The sequence below is a fragment of the Danio rerio genome, chromosome 11 (genome assembly GCF_052040795.2).
Source record: "Danio rerio strain M-AB ecotype USA chromosome 11, GRCz13ab, whole genome shotgun sequence".
NCBI lineage: Eukaryota > Metazoa > Chordata > Actinopteri > Cypriniformes > Danionidae > Danio > Danio rerio.
This window is the reverse complement of record NC_141031.1, coordinates 43,932,304-43,950,729: the sequence shown is the minus strand read 5'-3', so window position 1 is coordinate 43,950,729 and position 18,426 is coordinate 43,932,304. Positions and strand designations below refer to the sequence as shown.

The 18,426-nt window shown below is 37.1% G+C and overlaps 1 protein-coding gene and 1 long non-coding RNA gene across 7 annotated transcripts in view; one reads left to right on the top strand and one right to left on the bottom strand.

The window, feature by feature from the left end:
* LOC137496731 (uncharacterized) overlaps positions 1-18,426 on the bottom strand; it is a 149,779-nt gene that overhangs the window by 40,175 nt on the left and 91,178 nt on the right. The window lies entirely within an intron of this gene.
* tas1r3 (taste receptor, type 1, member 3) overlaps positions 16,249-18,426 on the top strand; it is a 34,047-nt gene continuing 31,869 nt past the window's right edge. The window contains exon 1 of the mRNA XM_087272599.1: positions 16,249-16,320. The gene's annotated coding sequence lies outside the window, so the exon portion shown is untranslated. The remainder of the gene's footprint in view (positions 16,321-18,426) is intronic.

Sequence of the window (18,426 nt, the reverse complement as noted above, 5' to 3'; positions counted from 1 at the left end):
CAACTTACCGTGCCATACTCTTTCCGGAAAATAGCCACGAATTTACCGGTATTTTCAAAAAGGACCTGTTCACACATACAACCTTTCCGGAATTAAGAAATGTATCTGTACTGTATATGACATGGGCCTGTTGGTTAGAACATTTCTGTAGTGGCTTGAATGTGTCAAATTGTAAACGTAGAGCTTTATAATAAATAAAATAAAAAATAAATAAACAAGATCCTACTTAACAATAATAACAATAAAAATAATAATAATTATTAATATTAAGTAGTTTTTTTCTTTATTTCTTAATAAATTCATTAATTCATTCATTCATTTTCTTGTCGGCTTAGTCCCTTTATTAATCCGGGGTCGCCGCAGCGGAATGAACCGCCAAGTTATCCAGCAAGTTTTTTTGTACGCAGCGGATGCCCTTCCAGCCGCAACCTATCTCTGGGAAACATCCACACACACACTCACCTGTACCGCATGTCTTTGGACTGTGGGGGAAACCAGAGCACCCGGAGTAAACCCACGCGAAGGCAGGGAGAACATGCAAACTCCACACAGAAACGCCAACTGAGCCGAGGTTCGAACCAGCGACCCAGCAACCTTCTTGCTGTGAGGCGACAGCACTACCTACTGCGCCACTGCCTCGTCCATGAGTTATATGTGAGATTAAAATATGTGTAAGCTAAAAGCTTTTATGTTTTAGAATAAAATTTGGAATGTTCTCAATATGTGTAAAAGAAACATGCTGTGTATTTTAATTAATATGGAAAACGAGTGCATGTTTTTATCGAAAATAATATTGGATTTTTTTTTAAATGCGTGTGCATGTAAAACAATAATATTTGTGAAAAAAGTATGGGGTTTTCCTTTATAGAAGTTGTATCTCCACCCCGTTTAGAGCATAATTATGGCTGTTTCACATTATAACTAACGTAGTTCAAAGGATGGATCTGCGGAAACACTCGTCATTACATCGTTCTTTTCTCAACCAATGCATCGTACTATGATAGGTCAGCCGCCAGTTATATCGTTGTTTGGGAAACGCACCCCTTGACGGCTGAAGTATATATTGTGCCCTCTGGTGGATGTATATGAGAAAAGGACGAGTGTGAAAAATTTGAGATCGTCAAAAAGCATACACAGCGGCCTCTGGCAGATTTGCAAAAACTAAAACTGCGAGTAGACATACCTCCAATTATATATTTCACTGTCCCATGAAATGGAAGTCATGGGTACGTATCCGTAATGAATCCGGGCTGACTGAATACCAATTATCCACTAATACAAATAGTTACGAATTGCCATGACTTTGCATATAAAAAGGTTGATCAACAAAATACACGGTGAAATAAGCATCCTTTCAAGTGTACACATTCACAAATGATGTTTCAGACACATAAGGGTGTGGTTTGTTAATATAACTTGTCTCCCGCATGCTTTCTTTAAATAGGTCATGTGGGCACTGCTTATGTCATCACTTCAAACCTTTGCCACCCTGGAAAACAAAATAAACAACGACAAGAAAAGAAGACTCATTTGAAGATAAACACGATGGGGAAGGACCTTACATGACGACCTTGCATGCTTTACTCCAAGCTGTGACTCAGTGTTTAGACTGATGCTCTATTTCAGTGTTTAGCGGCACTAAACAGGACACTGTTGAGAAAATGTAAAGACTCGCTTCCCGAAATCTCGAAACGGTTACCGGAAATCTGACATCAGGCAACAAGTGACCCTCATTAAAGGGAGGAGTGTGTGTGTGTTTGTGTGTTAATCTACACATACTGACAGACAGATTGAGTCAGCAGTCACATTCCACTGGAGTCAGACAGCAATTTAGACCACTATCCTGAAACATATACTCTTGCTATTGCAATTAATGTGTTTGCTTGGGCAAGCAGTTAGTCGTACTTAAGCCTAAAATGAACTATGCTTCCTTTTACATGCATGTTAGTGTATGTGCATAGTAGACACTTAGACTTTCAAAGTATACTGTATTTGATGCATGGCGCTCAATGCAACATTACTTTTCTAAGCAATTAAACTTGTACTGTAAAAACAGATTAGTTGACTTTACTTTAATAAATGTACTAAACACATTGCCTTAACTGATTAAGTTGACTTTGCGCATAATTATGAAAACTTAAGTTAAGTGAATTTAACAGTTACAACAGAATTACTTACATTTTTAGTAAAATGTAAAGTAAAATCAATTTGTCACTTTTAAGGCAATGGATTTACTCACTTTGCCTAAGTTATAGCTTTTTAAAGTATACAGACATTTTTTTTTTTTTAAACTGAATGTATACAAATTAATTGACTGAACTAAACTATTGAATAAAATGACAATGTCAAAAGTAAAAGAAAATAATAAAAATAATAACATAAATATATATACACAAAACCTGACAAAAGTTTTGTCGCCTATCCAAGTTTTAGGAACAGCAAATAATGGCTTGATTTCTAGCTGATCATTTGGTATCAGAAGTGGCTTATATGAAAGGCGAAGGCCTCTAGATTACGCCTAATTTACCAAAATAAAATATGATCATGTCTTGATTTTTAGTGATTTAATTAGTACAGTAAGGTCTGACCTTGCTTGGACAAAAGTCTTGTCACTGAACAGAAATAATGTCCAGTATAGAATATAAAGTCCTGCTGCAGTGGAGACAGAATGAATATTGTGTCTGACTCCATCATGAGCTTGGAGGACTGCATCCATACATCTCTGCAATGACTCAAATCACTGATAAATAAAGTCATCTGGAATGGCAAAGAAAGCGTTCTCGCAGGACTCCCACAGTTTATCAAGATTATTTGGATTCATCTTCAATGTCTCGTCCTTCAACTTAATCCAGACATGCTCAATAAAGTTCATATCTGGTCACTGGGCTGGCCAATCCTGGAGCACCTTGTCCTTCTGAGCTTTCAGGAGCTTTGATGTAGAGTCTGAAGTATGAGAAGGAGCGCTATCCTGCTGAAGAAGTTGCCCTCTTCTGTGGTTTGTAATGTAATGGGCAGCACAAATGTCTTGATGCCTCAGGCTGTAGATGTTGCCATCTGCTCTGCAGATCTCTCGCACGCCCTCATTCTGAATGTAACCCCAAACCATGATTCTTCCTTCACCAAACTTGACTGATTTTTGTGAGAATCTTGGGTCCATGCTGGTTCCAGTAGGTCTTCTCCTGTGTTTGTGATGATTGGAATGCAGTTCAATGGATATATCATCAGAAAAGTCTACCTTCTTCTGCCACTTTTCCAAATTATCAACTAGAAGTCAAATTATTTTTTGTTGCTCTTACAACTGAGATTGACGACAAGACTTTTGTCAGGTAGTGTATATAATTAAATGTACAATTATAATAAAATTACGATAAATAAAAAATAAATAAGGTGGTTCATTTCGCAGTGGAGACCTCTGAAATAGAGACTAAGCCGAAAGAAAATGAATGAATGAAAAAACAAATAAGAAAATAAAAACCAATTAATATAAAAAATAAAAAACAGCAGAAAAATAAAATAAAACAAAATTAATCTGAATAAAATAAAATTAATAATTAAATTAAATCTAACAACCACAACACATGGAAAAGAAACATAACATCTTTCCTCAGTTCTGTTGCAGGGATAGTTTATTGAATAATCTTAATTTTCTCATTTCATTTCCTCATAAAAATGAATAATCTTCATTTACTCCCTCTTATGCCATGTCTTTCATTTAGTGAGAAAGGCAAACAGGTTTGGAATAGCATGAAGGTGAGTAAATCATGTCGGAATATACATTTTTGGGTTAACAATCCCTTTCATCATGACATTTCAAATCCCTGTCATTGCCACTGTCTCATAGGAAGTCTTCATCACCAACGCGACACATCATAAAGTATGCTGGGAAAGCCCACCCTAAAGCCTAAAAAGCCCCCTGCATCATCCAATCACTTTCAAGTCTGCATTACGGGGAGCCAATGGTTGCACACTAAAGCCAATGGAATCCACATGAGTCATGGATGTGTGAGAAGTGACGTATAAAGTGCAGATACACCATTGCAAATGTGCAGCACAGATCTAAAGTGCATCTCGGGACATCTCAAGTGCAGGTTTCCGGTAAACTTTCCACATTGATTATGAACAGGCAACAGTGGCCGAATCCCAGGGGCTGTAATTTTAAACACATGTACACAGAAATATGTTGCACAGACTCTCTGTTTAGCATTAATGTTGATACTGAATCTGTTTTGGAAAGATGCTCTTTCATAGATTTCTTTTATTCATTTATTTTCTTTTCGGCTTAGTCCCTTTATTAATTGGGGGTCACCACAGCGAAATGAACCGGCAACTAATCCAGCTCATTTTATGCAGTGGATGCCCTTCCAGCTGCAACCCATCTGTCACGACTGTGCTGGAAAACAAGCACAATCGCTAATGGTCTACAGATCCACCATTTCATGGACTACAACTCCATACATGCACTCCGCTCACACGCACATGTTCCAGATTCTGACTGACTGCACACACACCACTGAAGGATTGTCAAGGGACTGATTACACACACTATTTAAGCTGCACGCACAGACACCTCAGGACTTAACCTTGTTATATTGTAATGTTTACATGTCTGAGTATTTTCCTGTCTAGTCTTCCGTGTTCCGAGCCTCGGCTTTGTTCTTCCGTGTATTGATCTTTAGCTGCATAGCCTGATCCTTTGCCCGCATGACAACGATTTTGGATAACCCTTATTGTACTGTTTTGCATCTGCTATAATCTCTGCCTGTGCTTAATAAATGCTGCATTTGGATCCGCTATTACGATGTTCATCATCGTCAATTCCCAAACGTTACACCATCACTGGGAAAATATCCATCCATACACTCTCTCTTTCACACACATACACTACGAACAATTAAGCTTACCTAACTCCTCTATAGCGCATGATTTTGGACTTGTGGAGGAAACCGGAGCACCCGGAGGAAACCCACGCAAATACGGGAAGAACATGCAAACTCCACACAGAAATGACAACTGACCCAGTCAGGGCTCGAACCAGCAACCTTCTTGCTGTGAGGTGATTGTGCTACCCACTGTGCCACGGTGCTGCCAATGTTAAATCATACTTTTAGAAAAACAAACAAAAAATTTTGGTAAACAAATTTTAATCATGGTTTTAAGGTAGTCTAAAGTGTCATTTGGTTCACTGTAAAGAAAGTTTTTTTTTTTTTTCCGAGTAGCCAATATTGCCCAATGACTTGCCTAATTATCGAACTTGCCAAATTAACAAAATAACCCAATTAAGCCTTTAAACTGCACTTTAAGCTGAATACTAGTATCTTGCAAAATAACTAGTACAATAGTATGTACTGGCGTCATAGAAATTAGTTATTTAAATTCATTCATTGAATTTCCTGGGTGAGGCAGTGGCGCAGTAGGTAGTGCTGTTGCCTCACAGCAAGAAGGTCCCTGGTTCGAACCTCATCTCAGTTGGCGTTTCTGTGTGGAGTTTGCCTGTTCTCCCTGCCGTCGTGTGGGTTTCCTCTGGGTGCTCTGGTTTCCCCCGCAGTCCAAACACATGCGGTATAGGTGAATTGGGTAAGCTAAATTGTTCGTAGTGTATGAGTGAATGTGTGTGTGGATGTTTCCCAGAGATGGGTTGCAGCTGGAAGGGCATCCGCTGCGTAAAAACTTGCTGGATAAGTTACCGGTTCATTACGCTGTGGTGACCCTGGATTAATAAAGAGACTAAGCTGACAAGAAAATGAATGAATGAATGAATGAATTTCCTTTGGCTTAGTTCAGGGGTGTCCAAACTCAGTCCTGGAGAGCCGGTCCAGCTGAGTTTACTTCCAACTTGCATCAACACACCTGCTAGGAAGTTTCTGGTCTACTCCACACAGAAATGCCCACTGACCCAGCCGAGACTCGAACCAGCGACCTTCTTGCTGTGAGGCGACAGTACTAACCACTGAGCCACCATGCCGCCATTATACAAATTTCAACAAAAAACATTTGTTGAAAAAAATTTAAATAATGACACCTGGGAAATATTTTCAAAAGTAAGGACTTACACCTCCATTTCTCCATCATCGTTCAGTGATTCATGCATGGGGTATTCACCTTATTCTCAGCTGACGAGCGGGCGCTGCCATTTGAATATTTTTGTCTCGCGACTTCCGGTCACATTCACTTCCATTCATTTTTTGACGTTAACAACTGCTCTTTACGCTGCTTGATGTTGCAATTTAATATTTTCTTATTATATTATGCTACTTGGTCTGTTTAGTCATGCAAACATTTGTTTGTTGAGGAAGTAGTTTGGCCATTTTCTGCCGTTTATTATTCCTAGTCATTTCTACCATAGTCGACTGAATCGGAAGTTCTAAGACAATCGCGAAAACAGGCGCACTTCCGCATTTTAGAATAAGGTCAATAGCAAACATCTTAAACTAAAAGTTAAAAAATTATAGCTTAATTATAGCCACAAGCGCATGCAGAAATCCTGACAGGCATTGCCACTAACAGGATGTGAATCAAATCTGCTTTGAACCTTACATGACCCTATGGCAATTCTCGTTAACCCTTTCTCTCAGGATTACATATTTGAAAGATTACATTTCCTGTCTCCTACACACAACTTTTTTTTTCCTTGTGTGTGTTTTGCGGGTATGTGTGGGTTTGATGTCTGCCTCTTGTCTCCTTGACGTTGCTCCAAGCGGTGGGCGTGGCTTTGGCAGAGGTGTGATTAACTCTGACTGACTCAGGTACAGGTGTTTTGAAAGTAGAGGGACGCACCTGTAACATCCTCCTGCTTATTTTAGTTTCAGACTGACAGTCAGCTCACTCCTTCACACGCAAACCTCAAATATGGCCTAAACACACACACACACACACACACACACACACACACACAAATGACTGCCGTTTCCGATTTGTTTTTGTTTTTTTGTTTGGTAACAATAAATTTTGGATTAATAAATTATAATTATTTAATATATTAAACAATTTTTATGCTAACAATGAGTTTTTTATAGTAAACAAAAAACTAGAATATATATATATATATATATATATATATATATATATATATATATATATATATATATATATATATATATATATATATATAAGGGGTTGTTCGTAGCAATAAAGTGTGACATTTTGGCTGTAAATGTTTATAAAATTATTTTTTATGTAGAATATTATATTTGTGAGCACAAGCCTAAAGTTCAGGTTAAAGAATGAACTGGAAATATCAAAAAAGCCTCCATAGTTCCACTTAAAAATGCTATATTTTCATGCATCATTTTGAAAGGTGTATAATAACTTTTATACACTCAAATTTAACCACACAAATCTAAATTATTTGCAAAAATATTTAAAATATATTTATTAAATTAATCTTATTCTTATTATTTTCAACATTTTTTAAACATTATATTTTTAAATAACAATTATATATAAAAAACTAATTTATTTGGCAACATTTATACATAATATGATCTATAACATTACTAATAATACTATTTATATACGATATTATAAATAATAATAATAACTAATTTATTTGGTCTTTAATGACAGTACATAATATTTTGCTAGTTATTTAGCAAGATGCTGTTATTCAGCTTAAAGTGCAAATTTAAGGCTTGACTAGGTTAACTAGGCAAATTAAGTTAATTAGGCAAGTCATTGGACAAATTTGGTTTGTTCTGTAGCCAATCAAAATAAAAATTTTAATGGGGCTAATAATATTGATCTTAAAAGCAATTTTACAAATTAAAAAGCTTTAATTCCAGGCAAACTAGAAGAAATAATACCTTCTCCAAACAAAAAAAAAAGAGAGCATGAGACTGATTTCTGTAATGCTCCAGGGACAGACGAGTCTTCGTAGAGGTCCAGCTTTCAGCCTCCGGCGCCTTGATGCCCCTTTTACATGGGTTTCAGCATCAACGCTTGACTGAAGGCGTGTCTTAAGTTTGGGCTGAAGCGATCGTCATAGAAGCGTCTGCCAATGAAATTCAGTCAGCAATAGGCCACTGTCTAGCTGGTGTATTTGCATACAGCGATCTGATTGGCTGACGCTTCCGTCGGCACATAAAAAGTTGAGCTAGACCCAACTTCTGCAGCGAGCAACGCCTCTGAAGCGGCGGCGACAGATCCACAATGCAGTTCGGCAACACCTGACATCACCTATTCAAAGTGAATGGGAAGCGTTGACGCTGACGCCTCGTGTGAATGGGGCGTGACTGCACAAGTCGTTTGGCAAATAGAGAAGTGGTCGTGCCCAACTGAGCATGGTTTCTCTCTAGGTTTTTTAATACTTCACTTTCGCCAATTGGTGAAGTTTTTTCCTCGCCGCTGTCGCCACTGGCTTGCATGGTTCAGGATCTGTAGAGCTGCACATCGATGGATTTGCCCTTCAGTGTTTGGACTCTCAGTAGTGATTTTTAAATCACACTGAACTGAGCTAAACTGAACTGAACTTATATATATATATAGAGAGAGAGAGAGAGAGAGAGAGAGAGAGAGAGAGAGAGAGAGAGAGAATAAACATACACTTCTCATCAACATTAATGCAACTGCTGGGCTATCTTATTGTACTGACCATTCATTTCACTGTTTAATCTGAAGCTACACACAGTCATTGACTTTTTGCTTTCAAAGAGCATATGGCACTTGTATAATTTTGTCACAATCAATCTGTGAAGTGACATTGAGTGTTATTGTGATTAGTGTTCAAGTCATGTGGAATTTCCTGTAAGATGGCCATGGTGACGTAAACCGCCTTGAGAGTAAAAAGAACTGATTGAGTCATCAGGCACTACAAAGTGAAGGGAGGAATACACTGAAGGAGATGGGCTATTGTTTGAGAAGCGTGCCCTGCTAGCTTGTTTTAAAATATTTGATGATATCACCCAACTACCCTGTCATTCATTCAAATTTATACATATGTACACTATAGATTTATCATACCAGGAAAAAAAAATATGGGTTACAGTTACATAAAAGTCTTGCATCATGGCTGCGGGCAAATCTGGTTCTCATCACCTCCTACACCTTTTCAAATTACAGTATTAGACTGCCAAACAGCATCAGATTACAAATCCATTTAGTTTTTTCTTTTCATGTGATCTTCTTAAACAAAACTTGCATGCTTCTATCACCTTCTGTGTCCTTTTCTAAACAGCTCTCTGCTGCCCTTGGCACCATATTGCTAAAAATAATTAAAAACAAGAGGAGACATCTCTGCTGCTGCTGTTCCGTGCTTAATTATAGGATAGAGAGCGAAATAAAGCGAACTGGGTGTTCTCCACCTATATCTGACTATAGTCAGGCTAGGATCTAATGGTAGCCTGGAGAAAAATGCTTAGTTCATTTATTGCTCATGATGTATAATGTAGTTTTAGGTCATGTTTCATAGAGTATTAAAATTGTTTTCAAATTAGTCATCCAAAGTTGTAGTAAAATAAAATATATAGAAAAATATATAATTAAATACTATAATACAAATACAACCCCAAATCAGAAAAAGTTTGGACAGTATGGAAAAGGCAAAAATAAATGAATAAATAAATAAATAATTAGCAATTTTAGAATTAGTGTATTTAATGTGTTCCTCAAAAAAAAAAAAAAAAAAAAAAAAATATATATATATATATATATATATATATATATATATATATATATATAGGTGGGCATAGATTAATTTTGTAAATCCAGATTAATTTTTAAATTAATCTAGATTAAAATGGCTCATTTGAATTCTGCCAAAGGCATTCAGAATATGTGTGCTACCCAAATAATAAGTCTTTGAGAACGGGTTTCTTAAGCCAGGTGGCGCATTAGACCAGGGGCTCATCTCCTGTTTCCAAAATGCATCACAAACTGCTTGAGAAACTTTTCAACTATGATAATTGGTGATGAAAATAAACAATGTTCAATAAGATGTACTTGTGTTTACTAACTGTTTATTCAGTTAAATATGAGTTTTGAACTGTTGACCTACAGTATATGAGCTCCAAACAGCGATTTCATACTTGCTTTTGATGTACGTAAATACAGAAAATGCTGCTATGCAAAGCCAAGTTTACAGAGCCCTGACGGTGTGTCAGACATTGAGTATGTTTACATGGGCAACAATACTTTAATACGATTTTAATATGATCAAGACAAAACTCTGATTAAGAGTCTTACATGTAAACAGCAATTTTTGATTAACCTAATGCGACTGAAATGGAATTAAGACATATGGAGTGTGCATATATTAGTGGCATTATTGAAGTAAACACCGCAATAAAACTATTCCCATCATGTAGGAGTTTTCGCCATATTTTCTAACAAATTACTCTATATTTGCATCTAATACCCTAGTTTGTCACGGCGACATGAAAGAAATCTTCATGAGTTAAAGTAAAACTGCTGAACTTTTTTTTCAAAAAAAAAGTTGGCACAGGAGCAATTTAGGGCTAGTAATTAGCTATATTGGGTAAATAATGAATTGTTTTTGAAATAGGCGATATCAACAGCTGATTGTGATTATGATTTAAGATTTGGGGTTATACATTTATTGAAGCACAATGACAGTATAGAGTAGAAGTGTGAACCTACACTAGTCTCACGGTTTGGTTCGGTAACGACTATCATGCCATCGATTTGGTTCAATTTGATATCTTGGTGCATCACGGTGCATTGATGATGCTTGATAATGAAAACTATAGTGTATATGAAATAAATTACGTCAGTACGTAATAAGCGGTTCGGATCTATTACTGAACCGATATCGAATTGTCCACGTCGGTATCGCAGTGCATTGAACTAATTTTGACACCCCTAGTATAGAACCATAAAATTAATGCAACATAGGCTCATTCTGAAAACGTAGCCCTATATACAGTACATTTCTGTCATTAAAACAGACACTACGGGGCGATATGACCAGGGCAGCAGCATAAGATGGCATAACAGAAAGGGCAGTGTCTGCGATACCCCCACACATCGCCCCAACCCCAACTTTGCAACTTTCTTTTGCAAACCAAACAACACTGGAGTTCACTGATAAACGTGTGTACAACAAAAGCTCCAAAGCATATCTTAAAAAGTCATAGAGTTTTGTAAAGACATTCAAGTGAGTAAATAATGGAAGACCTTTTATTAGTGGGTGAACTAATCCTTTAATTGCACCAACTATACATTATTCATCCATGCAACGTTCTTCCCCCATTATAATTTCAACCCTAGGCTATCTTTGCACTGAAATTAGCCCTGTAATAAAATCACACTTTTAATGAATGTTCAATTCCTAAATTACCCAATGGCGTGATCATGACAGTAGTTTCAGAATCTCATAAAGTCGGATGGTAGCACAAAAATCACACCCACGCTTATCCTGCAATTATGTTTTCACTTTAAAGTGAATATTATTCTCCTATCTGTCATACAGGATGCGCCTACACATCTGACAGATGACTAAGCGCTCACCTGGAGTATAATTAAAATCTCTTTTCTATTGAAGGCTTCTGAGAACGGATGAGGCATAGAGGGTCTTGTGACTCACGACCAGTCAGATAATATCAGCCTGTTTTAGTGGCTCAGTCAGATACAGACCTGCACCAAGGAGGTAAAAAAAAAAGCCTGGGGTAAAATTAAGCAGCTAAAAAAAGCCATCCCTATAAAAGCATCCGGTTTCAAAACTCCAGGTGGGAATGCAAAAGTGAAAGGGGTGAAAATGAGTCTCAACAAGTTAAAACTAAAATAATAATAAAAATAAGAATAAAATGATGAAAGGAGAACTGAGGGATGCAGTATATGTTTCCTAGTTTAATGCAATGAAAGATTAAAGAAACACTCCACCTAATAGGCTCAAATAGGCAAATTTTATAATTTAAATTCAATTCAGCTTTATTTGTATAGCGCTTTTACAATGTAGATTGTGTCAAAGCAGCTTCACATAAATGGTCATAGTAACTGGATCAGGGCAGTTCAGTTTTAAGTGTTTAAGTTCAGTTCAGTTTAGCTCAGTTCAGTGTGGTTTGAAGTCATTATTGAGAGTCCAAACACTGAAGAGCAAATTCATCGATGAGTAGCTTTTCAGATCCTGAACCATGCAAGCCAATGGCGACAGCAGAGAGGGGAAAAAAACTTCACCAATAGGAGAGTGAAGAAAAAAAACCTTAAGAGAACCAGACTTAGTTCGGCACGACCATTTTAATTTCTCTGCTGGCCAAAAGTCTTGTGCAGAGCTGCAGTCTCAGAAGTGGAGGCTTGAAGCTGGCCTCAGCGAAGACTCGTCTGTCCCTGGAGCGTCACTGGAATCAGTCTCATTCTCTCCACTCCCCCATGACCACCAGCGCAGCTGCAGCAGCTCAGGATACGGCCTGGTCCTGGATATGGACACCTTGGGATCATCTATAACCCCCTTAGAGTTAAACAGTTGAGTTTTGGCTACTTTTTGTTTATTATATTTCTGTGGGTTCTCTCTGAGGTAGTTGGCTTCTAGTTTTGGGTGATGAAAAAAAAAAAAAAATAAAGGAACCCGACTTCAAAGGGTCATAAAAGTGATTTTTATTTGTCTGGTGTTCTTTTATTTTGCGGCCAGGGTCATGACACTTTTGCTTACAAAAGTTGTGTATGTGTATTACTCTTTTATTAAAGACTGCTTTACGCATGGCTTCGCAGCTGACAGCACGCACAGACTAAGGCCCAATCCCAATTCTACACCTTAGCCCTTCCCCTTATCCCTACCCCTCGTTTTGCGCGTTCATGTGAAGGGGTAGGGCTGTCTCAATTCTTATTAGCTTGAAAGCATAGGGCTAAGGGGAAGGGCTAGATACCCCTTCAAACAGATTTTTCAGCACCACACTCGAAACCAAGGCATAAGAAAATTTCCCAAAATACACCAGCCACAACGGCAGCATGGCTGCACACGGAAGTCAGGAAATGCACAAATTATTGTCATTATTATGAATTATTACAACAGACACTGAGCACTGAGTTCAATAACAGAAAGCTGATTGCTATTGCATGTTGGCCTCAGTCGTAAAAACACAAATTACATCTGGACTAGTGAAATAAAAAACTACACCACAAAAACCAACAACAACAAAAAAGAATTTAAATGACTATTAGATGCAGATTTACATAAACATCTGAAAAATAAGACCTGTGCAAAAATATTTAAGACCTAGAACAGTAAATTTAAGACTATTTAAGGCCTAAAATTCCAATTTTTACATTTTAGACTTTTTAAGACCCTGCGGAAACCCTGCACTGAGCAAACTGGTAACACCAGAAAAGCAGTCTGTACAGAGGTAAGCGGTCGGCTGGTAGCACTAAAATAAACAGAAGTCAGCGTCATACCGCCCCATAGCGTTCGTTTTAAAAACAAAATGCAGCCAGACGTACCTCTGACAAGATAAATCGCGCTCTCCAGAAATGTAGACAGGGGTACGTATCCATGGTGAACCTGTGTTGATCTCTTTGCTTATTTTTAAGCAAGATGCTAATGGTGTAATCTGATTCAATGATGTATGCTAAGCTAAGCTGAACATTATTCTACCAGTCCCAGAGATAGGCTGAATTGCTAAATTTTTTTAAAAATCAATCGTATAACCCTAGAGGATCTGTAAAATGAGCCTATTTTCAAAAAATGGAGTGGTTCTTTAAAAACACCAGTGTAGATGTTTGTAATTACCAGCGGCCTGTAAACTGGAAAGACTCCCAATCCTCTCCTGTTTAAATCTATGCGTTAATGTCCCGTATATGGACCACTGATCTAGAAAAGGACAGAGGAACACTTGCATGCCTGACTGCTCCAGGGCCACTTATACTCTTACATAAGCCCGATAATTGCACTTACACATGCACACACACGCTCCCTTTGGCTTCAGCCTGTGGCAACAACACAGGGGTTCGTACAGTTCTCAATTAACCTACAATGTTTTCACCCTCTTCATCCATACTGTAGGTTGGTCCAGTTTACCTGAGCTTTAAATGACAGGGGTGTTTTGTGTTACAAATTTCCAAGAAGAACTACCTGTGGAGGTCTATGCAATTATGTTGAACACTAGTCTGCAGAGGTCATTCTTACTGCTTGTTTTTACCCTTAAAAATGCTTCTAGAGTTTTGTTGTTGTTCTTTTTGGGAATTGGTGCTTCAAAGAGCTAAACAAATGTTGTGAAATGTTTTAGTAGCTTTTGCTTTACTATTGTTATTGAAATATACTCTTAAACTCAGGTTAATGCTAAGGTTGTGCTATAAAATTAAAGGAATAGTTCACCCTAAACTGGAAAATCTGTCATCATTTACTCACCCTTGACTCGTTAAAACCTTTTTGAGTTTCTTTCTTTTGTTAAATACAATATATATATATATATATATATATATATATATATATATATATATATATATATATATATATATATATATATATATATATATATATATATATATATATATATATATGTTGAAGAAAGCTGGAAAACTGTAACCATTGACCTCCATAGTATTTGTTTTCCTACTATGGAAGTCAATAGTTTCAGGTTTTCAGCTTTTATAGAATACAAAATAAGTATTCTAATAAATGTTTGTAACCATTTAAGGAAGAGTAATAGTAAGCATTATGTCATTTTTAGGTGAACTAACCCTTTGAAACAAACCACCTCTAATTATGTGTCTTTTCAAGAAGAGGTAAGCAATTATTATCCTAAGTGACATGTTTTATGATAATTAGCTGGTGGCTAGTAAAACAGACAGAAACTCCGTATCGCTATGTAAAAAAACACAACACAAACACCATACAATCATTTTCACATTTTTGCTCTACACAGTCTACTAATGTACATGCACAAATATAATATTAGCTTCCTAATAAAAATATAAATTTAAAAGATAGATTTGTGAAGGGTGTACCTACGCTGAGCACTGTATGTTGAACTTCGGTTTTATCACCAAAAAAGACATATCCTGGGTGAGAGAGAAATATTAAATCCCAGTCATCCACCTAAATGTCTTAACACTGATTCCCAAAAGGGTTGAATCTAGGGCTGCAACAACAAATCGATTGCTAAAAGCTTTGGCAACGAATTTATAATCAATTTGTCATGTCGCTCTATCCTGAGACGTTTGATTATAAAAAACTTTAGTTGAGCGTGGGGCAGAGTGAACGCACCGATGCCAGCAGAGTTCAGCGCCTCATAGACCGGACAGAGCAAAAAAAAACGAGCGTAGGTAATGTTAGATGAAAGTCATCCAAGATGTGTAGCATTTCACACTGAATAAACCAAAAAAGTGTGTTAACGGCCAAATATGCAAAAGTGATGACGGGAGCACCACGCTAATGATTAAGCACTACCAATGAGTGGCAAACATGTTGGAGTTTTTGATGAGGAGGAAGGGAGCAACAGCAGGGTAAATTACTATAGAATTCTACTTTTGTTCCGTGTTGAGATGACGAACGTGATGTCTCTGGTGCTGGAGTTTACTCGTAATCCATATTGACGTGAAACATTCAAACTGAGCTTCGGTGCGTTGGCAGGAGCTGAGCCAGAGAAAGACACATCACTTTATCACAGTTATGCAGTGTTTTAACCACCCAATGCTTATTTTATGTTTTAGGCATGTACATGTAAATACACACATGTGCTAGTAAAATAATACATTAAGAGTTTGTAAAACACACAAGAAAGTCTATGGAAGTCTAACAATCCATTCAAATATAATTTGCCAATGTGTATTAGTCATATCAGATTTACTTCTCTATATGTTATTTCTACTAAAATGTCAATAAAAATCACTTTGGTAAACTGTAGAGTTCAATTTTCAACATCAAAAGTCGACAGAGCAGAGCTCAACATACCATAATGCAATTTACCACCGTAAATAAACAGAAAACACTTGGGAATCACAAAATACAGTTCATTAACACTGATTTTTTTACACACTAAACCTTTTCAGAAAACATTTGTGTTGAAGATGTTTAAAATGTAAATAAAAGACCAGTGGCACTTCATTTACTATAAATATCTACAATTGAATATCAAGAACCATCATGACTACAAATTATACAAGACTACAAAGCATAATAGAAGCCAAAGTTTTACATACTGCAGTGTGTAACTATAATGGAGTTTGCTGGAGGTCCCTAATGGTCGTGGAGGAACCTAATGATTTACCATTTTACAGTAGAGAGCAGTTGAATTACATTACGACAGCTCATAATTTATGCTTCATTACATCTGAAAACTAAATTAAATGAGCAGTGCTGAATTCATTCAAGTGTGCGTGCCAAATGGGAAGCTCAGAAAGGATTATCCGTATGTGTGCGTGTTTGAGAGCGTGTTGGTAAGCAGCACCTATTCTTGTTGCAGGGTTAGAATCGTCATCAGCGTTTCTATATTTGTAGGTGACAATTGGGTGTTCAATTCTGCACTCTTCTCCAACTGATGAAATGAGGTATAATTATAACAGAGCTGGGATCCAGGTTCAGTCATCTAGATAATCGCTCACTCTTTCTTTATCTTGCTCTCTCTCTCTTCAAAAGCACTTTATAAGTTAAAATGTGGTTCATTCTGAAAAGATTGTACAACATATTTATTAATTAAAGGTGCTGTGTGTAAGTTTTTGACTCTACTAAAGCATAAAAATACTATAATATGTTTGCAGATATTTAAGAAAGATGCTAAGTGAACAATCTTGTTTATCTGAAAAACAATGCTGAAGTCAGATATTCTGCTTTGAAAATGCGTGCCGGAACGTCTGTCTTTGTTTTGGATATTTCACCTGCCCAATGCCAATTTAGCCAATTATATTTCAGCACTCCGGGTTGCCTTGATGATATTTAATTCATATAGTCATGATGGCTCTCATATGCGTCTGTGACCTAAAATGTGACCTCCGGTGGACAGTAACAGACTCTGGCAGATTCAGAGTGGTTTCATGAGGTGGTTATTAACTAGGAAAATATATAAATATTACAAATGTAAGCATTAGGTGAGCAGGTTACGTTGTAACGCCATGTCCCAACAACACGCTACATGAGGAGACTTGCTATGATAAGCAGTTTGGCTGTTTGCACCAGACAAAACACGACAGAAATTTAAATTCCACAATTTAAAAGCACAGAATAACATTTCTGCACTGCGCTCTGGTGAAATGGTGAGGTTTACAATATGATTCATATATATTAATAGTAAGAAAATGCTTTAAAACAGCCTTTAGGCTTGATAGTCAGGCACGATCCTGTTGATGTTATTCATCTTCTGGAGTCATAAGAGGAGGTACGATAGGGTTCGGTTTGGTACACTTTTATGGGTGATTTCACTGTCAAAAGATACCTAAAAGCGAACCGTACCCTACCACTTTTTGGTCACCCTTTCGCAAGGGTACCGAGCACGAGAAAGGGTACCAAAAGACAGAGCTACATGCTCAGCTGAACACTGATTAGCCGCATTTCCACTATCGGGCCAGTGCAAGCCAGGGCTTTTATCGGGCCAGGCTGGGCCAATCGCCCGAGTGGTTGAGCAGTGAGGCCGAAATCATGTCGCGTTTCCACTGTCGGGCTAGTACACTCAAAAAAATCAACTAGGCATGTATTGGATTTACAAAATAAAAATTTGTCAGATTGAAAAGAACAAATCAAGTTTACGTATGTTAAATGATTAATTCATGTTATTTGAAACTGAATCAAGAAATAATCAAATGAATTTAATCAGAACATGTTGATTCAATGAGACTGAGACGCTTCAAATCGACAACTCTCACTCTGGAGAGTCACTTCGCGCATATCAGTAGGTGGCGGTAGTACGTTTGGATGTCACCATACAAAAACAACAAGAAGAAGTGTGTTTTCGGCACAGTTTGGGAATTGGTTTTCCCAAGAGCTTGAATGTTGTGCATGTTATGTTGTTGGCTATATGTTTCCTATACATTTTATACTTTCACATTTTGAATTGGAGTACCAAAGTGAAGAAAGCTGTTTAAACTCAATTGGTAAAAAAATGATGTTAACGTCCTACAGGTATTGCTTGGGGATCAGTTTTCTTAAGAGCCAAGGTTATTTTGTTGGCTAAATGTTTCTTATACATTTTATATTACATATTACAATTTTGGATATTATATAACATTTTGTATCAGAATATTAAAGAAGAAATTAGTTTAAATGTGATTGGTGCCTGCTAAAGGCTATAATAAAAGAAACATGTATATATATAACATGTTTTCTGTCCTTTTGTGTTGAATTACTTAATTTTAATTCTTGCTTCATAGTATTGTAATTTAAAAAATGTAATTTAAACTACAGGGCGAGGCAGTGGCGCAGTGGGTAGCACGTTTGCCTCACAGCAAGAAGGTTGCTGGGTCGTTGGTTCGAACCTTGGCTCAGTTGGTGTTTCTGTGTATGTTCTCCAGTTTGTATGTTCTCCAGTTTGTATGTTCTCCATGCCTTAATAA